The following is a 9,640-nucleotide window of genomic DNA, read 5'->3' on the forward strand; positions in this document are numbered from 1 at the left end:
CTAGCTGTCAATCCAACTGATGAAACCAGTGTGTCAGAAGAACAAGCCAGATGTGATCTGTGACTGGATTCTTGTCCCTAAACACAGTGTTAGTACCATCTGTAATGCCCTGGGCTTTCCTAGCTGCCCTGAGATATAGGTCCAGGAGCAACTTTTGAGTCTCCTTGGCATTTTTATGTTAGTGTATGCTGAGTTAATACTGTCTGAAAGACATTATTTTGTTCTATGCCCTTCAAGCACTAAATAGAGAAATATTTACTTTGTACTGTAGAAGAAGATTATTCTGGGAATTTCGTTTATCCAGAAATTACTTTGATTTTTCTAAAGGCCATAAACTGTTGGGATTTTACACCTCAAACATAGGCACAAGCTTTTCTTTTTTCTAAACAGTTGTTTTTTCAATTTCCTTTCTTTTTCCTTTTTTTTTTAACGAATGCCAAACTACTTTCCAAGTTCCCACAGTCCAGGTGACTCTATTCTCCAACAGGGGACAGTTGACTTAATATTTTTATAAAGCTGAAGTTGTAATCATAGCAGTAAGAAAATCTGGTCCTTAGGTTTCTAGGGAAAAAATCCCTTGGCCTTCATACATTTGATCATTAAAGAAATCTAATACTTATTTTGTTGTAGAGATGCTCAAAGCTACATAGATCAGATAAGACTGCATTTCTTTAGCTTGAACCACCCCTAATGTTGGATAATGCAAGCATTTTTTTGCAGGTAGACAGTAGATGTTCTCTGCCTTTAGGTTTTGTCACCTACAGCTCTGGAAACATTTCATATTGAATATCTCTCTCACCTGATGATCAATCAGAATTACACCTTCCACAACTATTATCCCCTGTAAAAGGGGACAAAACTACCTAAGTAACCTCTACAAAGTTGCTATAATTTAAAACATTGAAGGTAAATAATCTTCCATGGGGACTAATACCATACTGTCCAAAGTTCTCTGGGGTAGGAGCTGCACAAGATACACTGCTGCACTCCACCGTTTGGTAGCTGTATTTTATCATCTGTGCTGAATTTAGACTGAGTCTTGAATGCTGAAGTACATGCCTACACTTTATAAAACCTCACAATTAAAAAAAACCCTGGACAATATCTGTTAGACAATATCACTGTTAACTAAAAATCCTGATTAACTGAAACATGTCTTCCAAATCAGAATATACAGGGAGTTCAGAAAGGGAATTATACATGGAGTTCAGAAAGGGAATTATTCAGGGATTTGAGCAGATCCCCCATTAGTACTGATAGAAATGAGCATTAAGTAAAGAGTGAAAGATCTAAGGGTGAAAACAACCAATATATGGTTTAAAAGTGGAAATCACTGAGATTTGAGAAACCACTGGATTCTTGTTCTGAAATTCTTTATGCTCTTTAGTGATCTTCCTTATGATATCGTATTAGTGGCAGTAGAACAGAAACAGTGGTCATTTTTTAGTGTGATGTGGAAAGGCAGACACATCAGAAATGAAGCAGAACTGGTGTGAAATTCACGTTTTTTTCCCATCTAAATTGAGATCTCAAATTTGGGTGGGATGTGCAAGTTCTCATAACTTTAATTGCAAAGCACTGAAGTCAAAATGACAACATTTTCAAGGCTACAGAGCAAATTCCTTTGGCTTTTGCAGCACGCTGACTATCCTGCATTTCTGAAAATCCAAGTGTTCCTTTAATATAATTACCAGTATCTCTGAGCACAACTAGCAGTTCTTCAGTCATTATGAAATTTCTGTGAGATATATACTCATGGAGTGAGGCAGTAGAGAGATGCATATCTGAGTTTGAAATTTGAACTCTGTTAGTGAAAAGTCTTTCCGTTTTGCAACATGGACAATAACTGTGTACAAAGAAATTTCTTGGAATTCTCTTCACTCTCATGAGAAGCAACAGGATTCAAGGAAACGACAGGAAGCTGAGTCAGGGGAGGTTTACGTTGGATATCAGGAAAAGGTTTTTCACCCTGAGGGTGGCTGGACACTGGAACAGACTCCCCAGGGAAGTGGTCACAGCACCAAGCCTGACAGACTTCAAGAATCATTTGGACAATGCTCTTAGGCTTATGGTGTTGCTCTTGGGGTGTCCTGTGCAGGGCCAGGAGTTGGACTCAATGATCCTTATGGGCCCCTTCCAACTCAGTGGAATCCCTTCTGTGCTTCCATGATTCTGTGACTTTCATCTCACAATGACATGTCAAAAGTACAAGAATAAATTGTACCAGTGGGTAGGTTTAGGCTGCTGCATTTCATCATGCATTTTGGAGGGAAGGAATGCCATCCAGAGGGACTTGGTCAGGCTTACCTGTGAGAACCTCACAAACTTCAAGAGTTCTGCATGTGGATTGGGGCACAAAAAAAAAAAAAAAAAGCACAAAAACTGTTGGCAAAGAGTAGATTGAGAGCAGCCCTAAGGAGAAGGACTTGGGTGTGTTGGTGGATGAGAAAATCAACAGTTTTGACAATTTGCACTGGCAGCTCAGAAGGTTAACTGTATCTTGGGCTGCATAATTAGAAATGAGGTCATCAGGTCAAGGGAGGTGTTTCTGTCCCTCTACTCTGCACTCATGACACCCTGCCTGAAGCATTGCATTCAGCTCTGGGGTTCCCAGCATAAGAAGGACATGGACCTGTTGGAACAAGTCCACGCAGATGCTCAGAGGTCTGGAGCAGCTCCTGTCTGGAAACAGGCTGAGAGAGTTGAGGCTGTTCTGCTTGAAGAAAAGGGTCTGGGGAGACCTTACAGCAGCCGTCAGAAGGGGGAGCCTGGCACAAGAAAGATGGAAGAGTGAATTTTTATGAGGACACGTAGTGACAAGAGGTAATGGGTCGAACTGAAAACGGGCAGGTAGAGATTAGATATTAGGAAGAAATTCTTTACTGTGATGGTGGTGAGGCACTGGAACAGGTTGCCCACATAAGATGTGGCTGCCTCATCCCTGGAAGTGTTCAAGGCCAGGCTGGATGAGGCTCTGAGCAACCTGGTCTTGTGGAAAGTGTCCCGGCCCATGGCAGGGGCTTAGAATTAGATGATACTTAAGGTCCCTTCCAACCCAAATAATTCTATCATTCTATGATGCTAAATGCATTTTAGAATTATTTATTTTCTTCTGCTAGTTGGACATCTATCTGCTCATTGTAGTCTATTTTTTTTTGTAGCATGCATCATAATATATATAGATTTTTGGGAGCAGATGTTTTATTTTTGTATATAGGACAATTGACACATAAAATAATGACTAAAATATGATCATAAAATCACCAAAATAAAATAAAAGGAACTGTATATATTATGGGACAATGAGAGAATGACTAGTGGTTCAGGAATTATTACACCATTTTAAAAAGTATTTATCGATAGAACACATTTCAGTTACAGGAAGTAATATTCTTCATAATATAAATTAGAAGGCTATCTATGTCATCATTGCAGCATTCCTTAATAGTTGTAGGACTATTTAGTAGAGTGCAGTATATTTTCCTTCCTTAAATTGAAATGAATTGTAATTGTTTTGTTTCTTGTCTTTAGTTTATCATAAAAAAAATCATACAAAAGTAAAAGGTGTAACAGTCTGTGAAAAAGGCAATCAAGCAAAACACAAATAAAAAGAACTCAGTATATTCTGATGCCACAAAAATATATCTATATTTCTAGAGAAAGAAGGAAATTCTCACAAAACTGGGATAAACCTGGAAAAAACCATAACTGGCTTGTAAAAGTCTGTCTCAACATTTGCCCTAAAACATGGAATATAATCAATCCTATTTTACTCATATCAATAGAATTTTTTGTACTCTCCTAATTCCTGATTATTATTCAATCCTGACATCAAATATTTTCCATAAGGTCTTGGAAAGAGTCAATTAATAAGTTATCATATGACAAAAGTATAGGTTTTTCAATTAGGCTTAATTAGTTTTCTTGTCCACAGGACAATAGTTAATAAATAAATATCAATTGCTTTTCTAATTTTATGATAAAAGTTAGTCAACATTTATATTTCTTTTGCAATACTGGACAGATTATCTGGGCTGAGAAAATGAGAACGCTTAATAGAACAGTATTATCACAACAATACATTAGTTAATAAACAAGTGCAGTTTTATTATAGACTACAATTCCAGTCTTGGCAGCATAGAATGACTTATATTTAGAGTATCTTTTTGTGATCCAAAAAATGTTATTCTTGTTTTTCCTGTTAAAAATTAAACTAATTTTTTAAACCATTTTTTGGTACACAGTTCAAATGAGGGAGCAAGTAATAAGTAGTGCATAGTTTGAAGGCTTCTCAAATAATTGATAACGAATAAGGAGAAAGATTTTATGACACAGGTCACAGTAAAAGCTCTTATCAGTGAACTTCATGAATAATTTGATGCAAATCAATAGAGTGCAAAGGCAAAACTGGTCAGGGTTAGATCAGAATCAGACCCAACACTAGTTATTAACCTACATTGTTAGCAACAATTACTGCCAAGTAATTTTCAGCATTTCCTCCATGAACCTTTGTTTCAAAGCCAAGTTTTAGACAGCCTCAACTGATTTTACATAATTGCTATGTGTGCTTTTTAAGCCTCTGTGTAGTAATTGTGTTCTTCAGCTATGAAAGACTCACACGTGAAAATAACCTTCTTTCTAATTTTAAAGTTTTGAAGAACATCTAAAAGAAGTTTCTGTACAGCTAAAATGAAAAAATGTCAGAGGTATATTTAACATCTACCTCTTTCTTTGATATTTAGAAACAATTCTCTGAATGAATAGTCCTTATTTTCTTTTAATCAGTTCTAATTATCTTCATGTTATATTAATTATCAACATCTTCATAACTACAGTGGTTTTGAAAGGTATATTTTTGTGTGTTTTGATATAGGGTGTATTGGGTCCTGAATTCTCTGCAGTGAAAAAAATCCAAATCTCTTTACTAGAGTTGAGTGCCTTTTCCATACATCATAGTAGTTAGCTGCTAGAACAGGATTTGAAACTTGCAGTTAATAGAACGCATCAAAAGGATGTCTACTGAAGTTGCAACTGAACTGATGTAAAACTTTTATGAAGTCCATGATTATTCATTTTTGTCATCCTGTCCCCCCACTCCCCACTCTAACTTGCTATTTCTTATTTATACTGTTATTTCCAGGAAGTTCCTACAGAGCTGGCTAGAAACCATGCATCAGGTAAATAATCTTGAGGTCAAAACTCCTCTTTATAACACTTGAAGTATAATGAGAAATGCTAAGAAAGAACCGTATTTGCAGTAGGAAAGTGACTTATTAGGAATAAAAAAACTTGGCACAAGTTTTAATTAATCACACAGCATTTCCAGATTGACTGTGACACTCAAGTACTTTCCTTGTATTGTAATCTCAATGGAGGATTTCAATGGATTTCCAACTCCTCTGTTTCCCAACTTTTTAGTTTAACTTAAACAAACAAACAAATTATATGAAGCAAGACCTGCCTTTGTTTGCAAATTTCAGGGAGGTTTCTGTGGATGCTGTCAGAGATTGCTGCTTGTAATGAAAAGTGAACTTTAACCAGATTGTAAGTCTGTGCATCTCTGGTCTGGAGGGCTATGACTCAGAACTCAAATTCCAATTAGAATAAAACTTTTGCAGCACATTATGAAGAGTCTTTGTTTTTCAGTTGATAGAATCTACTCTCTTTTAAAGATAATTAGTAAGATTAATGTTATTCCCTGTTCTGTGGTTAAAATCTTAATTTCAAGTTTAGATGTAGTGAGTTGGCCACATTAGCTTGTAATTTGTTATTCCCATTTTTCTCTACTTTGTCATGGTTACAGAATCACAGAATCACAGGATCTGCTTGGTTGGAAAAGACCTTTGAGATCATCAAGCCCAACCTGTGACCTAACAACACCTTTTCAACCAGACCAAGGCCCCATCCAGGCTTTTCTTAAACACCTCTGGGGACAGTGATTCCACCACCTCCCTGGGCAGCCCATTCCAATGCCCAATTGTCCTTTCTGTGAAGAACTTCCTAATGTCCAAATGGTTATAATCCAGTTGTCATGTGTTTGTTGGTAGAAATATTGTGCTACTGTGTGTATGGTACTCATTAGCATCACTGGTGAATGAGAACTAACAGCTTAAAGCAGTTGACTAGGACTTTTAAAAAGATGATGTGATCAGTCTAGCATCCACTGAACGTTGTCAAGAGCTTTCCCATTGTCTTGCGAATCTTCAGAAGGAGTAGTTTTAAATCCTGGTAGTCATCTAATTAAATAATTGCATTTAAACAGGAATAGGAATTGTGACAAATTTGAAATATATTAGTAGTTTCTGTAAGATCCCTTGAATGCATTTCAGAATCATATTTCACATTTCATATCATCCAACAGATAATAACAATCTAGTATAGGAAACGAGGTTAATAACATGCACTTTGGGAACTAATCTTCTGCTTTGCTACAGAAACATGTTAGCCACCACAATTACAAATGTAAACCCAGCAACACAAAATCTCAGAAGGAGCCATACTTACAGCGAAAACCATAACCCTGTATGTGGTGTGTGGCATTATTCACTTTTCATCTAAAATTAAAAGTATGTTTTAGGGGTGTGCTACCTGGGTATGTATTTGGTTTTTATTGCAGATATAGATAGAACCAGATTTGCTTTTTGAGACTGATTCAATAAATATATTTCATTTCTCTTCTAAAAAGAAAATTAGAAAAGAAAGAAAATTCTTGCTCAAAGGAGAAAGAATCTTTGAAATGGGAACACTGCAGTCCAATAAAATGTTACAGTACTTAACAGATTTACTGTAATTCTGAGGAAAAAAAATGCCTGCAAATAATTTTTGATTGTTACAGAATTTCTGAGAAAACAGGAGTAACTTTTTTTTTTGTCCAAGAAGTGTGGGGTGTGTTCTGCTTCTCTTCCCGTAAACACATTAAACCTTATAGTCTCAGAGTACTTTTCCTCTTTAAGTTAATGTTCGGATCATCTGTGGATGCAGCCCTGGTAATCCAGGTAATTAAGAATGCAAGTAAACCTCTTTTTAAAATTCTTTTTGTGTAACATCATCTGCTGCTGAAGTGTCCTAAGAAAAGACTCAAGTTCAGACCTTTAAAGCAAATCTCTAAGGAGCTACATATATTTTTAAAAAACTAAATTAAATTATATCTATTTTGATTTAACTGCACCAATTACAGGGCAGTAGAATAATTTAAAACCTCCTTGTTTCTTTTAATTTGTATAGGAAAAAACTATGAGAGCTGAGAACATCAAGGTTTCCCATTTCTGAGAAAAATAAGTATGTTGATAACATTTTAGTGCATTTTTTGAGATGTTGCTGAAGCGTGCCAAATATATACTATCCGGCATATTGCCAGGTAGTGAGAATGCTAGGTGTTATGCAGAATAATTCTACTAACTACTGAAAAAGTTCTTTGAATTATACATTGCCTGGATGATAGCTGTATTCTGAGGTGATAATGCTAGGAATAAACTGAAATTTACTTGATGATCAGCACATCATGCTGGAGAAATCAGATGCAAAAATAAATCAAAGGCAGGAGACATTGGTCAAAAGAAGAGTTACTGTTTATTCCTTATAATTTTTAAATGAAAAACAAGCGGCATATAGCTAAAGTCATACATCTGGCTTGAAAAATTAAGCTATTACTTCTCTTTCTTATTTGGTTAGTTTGCCAGACTCCACTGACACAGAGGTTTTGCAGTCAGTGCAAGACAGTATTTAATCTTTCATAATCAACATAAATTCACAATTGTTTTGCTCAGGATAAGGTTTACATAAAACTACTCCTTTACTATCATTGTCAAGAAAGATTTAAAATTTCATCTTAAAACTAAGTAAAATTCTGGTGTTTTCTCAAAATGACCCCTGAAATTTTGTATTAATTTTGCGTAGGCAAGTATGAAAACTTTTACCAAACCAGAAGGTAAAAAAAGGAGAGATTGAAGGGAGAAGCAGCAGAGGAAGGAGAGATTGCCAAGCTACATACAAGCTAAAACTTAGAACACTAATGAATAAATAAACTTTTGATGAGATGAAGATTTAGCTCCTGCGGGCTAGGATATGAATTAGAAAAAAGAGAATTGTATATATTGATCTAGCTAAACAAGCTGAGTGAATGTAAGCAAACTTATTAGGAAAGGTCTCAATAGGAAACTGGTTTTGTAGTTCGGACTCTTGAGTATTTTTCCATTCTAGCTTAATGATGGCTAAATCCTTGTTTTGCCACCTCAGTGAGAGCAAAAGCACAGAAATTATGTTTGTTTGCAGTGGATAAACATCCATACCTCTGTGATGTGCCTTTTGAAGAGAAAGGTTCCCAAAGCAATTCTACAATTTTTCAACTGCTGGAAGTTGGAGCTCAAACTGCAGTTCCACTTTTCTGTGCAGAGACAGGTTTTTTTTCTGGGCAGAGTACATTTTCTTCCATTGCACTCTAGTCACTTAATCACAGTAGCTGGGGGCATACAGGGGCACTCAGTCTCTTTTCTAACACTGAAAATTCTCAGTTTTTCATTCACCGTTCCTTGACAAGTCTGCTTTCCCTATGTCTTGTTTAAAATCATTGCAGTACACTAGAAGTGTTAAGTGGTAAAACTGACAGCTAGATACACAGCACACTAGAATATGTTCTTCTCTCACAAGTAACTGTTGCACTGATGAAATGGCAGTATCAGTTTGGAGTCTACTGTCTATAAATCCTTACAATTTCTTGTCTATTTTTCCCAAGATTAACTTTCCTTTTATATTCTTTCATCAATAATAACCCTTTCAGCAAAATCCACATAGCTAAATTCTTGTGAGAAATAAAATTTAAAAAAAGAATTAAAATGTACTTGCAATAATTATGTAGTACCTGTGTGATACCTGTGTAATATTTTCCAGCATTGTAAGTTCTTAGAAACTCAAACCTCTCTAAACATTCCTTTGCAAATTATCCTTCGTTGCCAAGGGCACTTAATGATGGAAAATAATACTGTCATATTTCTGCTACAAGAGAGGAAAATTTCTACTCAGTAGTTTTTCTCAAAACGCTAGTCAGGAGTGTTCTGAGAAAAACTGCAGAATGGCTGTTCAATGAGGAGAAATTATGTGACATTCAAGTGCTGTAATTTTCAGTGGAGAGGAAGAAAAATTTTAAAATGAGAACAAGTTTATCTAGCTAGAAAAGTCAAGTAAGTTCATATAAAGTCAAATATTAAATTTTCACAGGATGGAAGTAAATTTATCAATATTTTTAGTACTCACAGTTCAGAAATGTTCAGTGCTTGAGGAATTGCATTTTCAGTTCACTTAATGCAATCACAACTATTTAATCATAGGCAGCAGTTTTTGGATGGAAGGACAACCAGTTTAAGAAGTTCTGAAAGACAAAATGCAAAAGTTGCTTTGATAATATTTTTCTCATTATTTATTTTCCCATTTCTTTTCTTTGTGATAGCATGTAAAGCAAAACAATATGAACATTTTATTCTATTGGACTATAAAGTCTTGTTTTAGCGTAGCTACAGTGGTACAAATAAAGCATTTCAATACAAGCCAACATCTGATCCACTAACAGTTTTTTATGAGGGTAGAGAAATAGCTGTCTTCCCATGCTACCTCTGTGGCAACTGCAAAAGTGAATAAGGGTGAAGTT

General features: G+C 35.6%; 1 protein-coding gene across 1 annotated transcript in view; it reads right to left on the bottom strand.

The window, feature by feature from the left end:
* Positions 1-9,364, bottom strand: part of ALDH1A1 (aldehyde dehydrogenase 1 family member A1) — a 43,331-nt gene extending 33,967 nt beyond the window's left edge. The window contains exon 1 of the mRNA XM_010393066.3: positions 9,250-9,364. The gene's annotated coding sequence lies outside the window, so the exon portion shown is untranslated. The remainder of the gene's footprint in view (positions 1-9,249) is intronic.
* Between the last annotated feature and the right edge of the window lie 276 nt (positions 9,365-9,640).

Source organism: Corvus cornix, chromosome Z (assembly GCF_000738735.6).
Source record: "Corvus cornix cornix isolate S_Up_H32 chromosome Z, ASM73873v5, whole genome shotgun sequence".
In the NCBI taxonomy this organism is placed as follows: Eukaryota; Metazoa; Chordata; class Aves; order Passeriformes; family Corvidae; genus Corvus; species Corvus cornix.